Raw genomic sequence first — 1,659 nt, 5'->3', positions numbered from 1 at the left:
CTGCCTGCTCCCAAGGGATGGATGGCTGGGGGGTGATCTCCGTGTTCCCCCACCAGCAGCAATGTTTTGCCGTATAGAGATGGAGACAGGAGCACTGGGTGTCCCCCCTCTCTCTGCTGGATCTTGGGGCAAGGGGCACCGGTGCCTGCAAACCCCTTGCTGAAGGAGGGTGCTGGGCAGAGCCTTAGCCCCGAGCTGCCTGGCCATAAACGTCCCTGCGGGGTTTCCCCTGGGGTCACAGCGTCACTCGTACATCCCAGAGAATGAAGTAAAGTCCAAGATTTCCTCTGAGAGGAAATAGCAGAAGTCAATGGGCCAGTACCTCTGCAGTCACGGGGTTTGGGTGAGCTCATTTTTTTTTACTGAAAGGGGGGATTTAACAATTTTATTTTATTAAAAAAACCCCAAACCAACCAAACTATTTTGCCAGGTTATGGATCTTCTTGTATATGGCAGTGTCCTTGAGAGTCAGGGCAGGATCTGGAGATGGTCTGTAGAGGGTCAGGCTTTTAGCAGTGGCTCTCAGTCCTCTTTTTCCTTTGGTTTGCAAATTACTTCAGAAACATGGAGCTGTTGAAGTGCAAGTTCTGCATAGGTGGTGGAAACGTTGCGAGCGCGACCTCCCTGGCCACAGGCCATGCAGTCCCCTTAGGACTCCGGAAACCTCCAAAGTGAAAGCTTCTCTGTGGTTTTTTTCAATTTATTCATTTATTTCTCTATTTATTTAATTATTTTGAAGTCTCCTGCTTCAGGAGCTGCTGCGTGCTGTGCCAGCATTGCTGCTGTGCGTTCCTGCTTTCTTTCCAAAAAAGGGGAGGAACAGAATAGGAGGGAAGGGGTGAGATTTTGGGAGGGAGCCGCTGGGAGGGATCCTGGTGGATGCCACCTCGGAGTAGGGCTGGTCCTCGTGTGCTGCCGTCCCGCACCGTGGCTGTACTTTATCAAAAGTACATTCCTCCGTCATCGCCCCACTGAAAAAAAAAACAACACCCGGGGAGGGAAGCTGTAAGTGCGTGCAGCAGGAAGGGAGATGATGGAGTGAAAATCCTTTCTGAATAAACCCTTGCAAGAAGTGCCTTTCCTGTAACTGAGCGTGTCCTTATTTACCACAGAGGGTGGGTGAGCCGGATCCGCGTCCCAGCCCGGCCACCTTCCCTGCGTCACCCTTGGCTCTGCTGCCTCAGTTTCCCCTGCGTGGCACAAGGACACCCCGTTTGCTGCGGGGAAAAACACCAAGCATTTTAGGGGCTTTCAGAGCATCCCTCCCCATGTAGCCCTGCCGGGAAGAGGGCCTGGGAGATGTTTGTACGGCCTTTCGCTTCCACCTTAGCATCGATTTATGCACAGGCATGTCTGCCTGCTTATCTGAAGGGCCATAGTGAGGATTAATGACGGCTTAACGAGGCGTGGGACTGTTTGCAAAGGAAGGAAAGCTCAGTGGCAGTGGGAAGGCGGAGGGCGGTAGGAGCAAAAACTCACTGGAGGTCTGGAGCACGAGCCCCAGCCCCGGTTCGGGGCCAGGGAGGAATTGCAGGTGGGATGTGTTGTTTTCAGCTGGCTTCTGCCAACAGAAAGGGGCTGAAGCTGCAGACGGAGACATGCTGAAGTGGCATGCAGGCCATCACACTTTGCTGTTCCCTGCATGGACCGGGGATGAAA

This window comes from Fulmarus glacialis, unplaced genomic scaffold (genome assembly GCF_000690835.1).
Source record: "Fulmarus glacialis isolate BGI_N327 unplaced genomic scaffold, ASM69083v1 scaffold26080, whole genome shotgun sequence".
Classification (NCBI taxonomy): Eukaryota; Metazoa; Chordata; class Aves; order Procellariiformes; family Procellariidae; genus Fulmarus; species Fulmarus glacialis.
Note: the sequence above shows the minus strand (reverse complement) of the source record.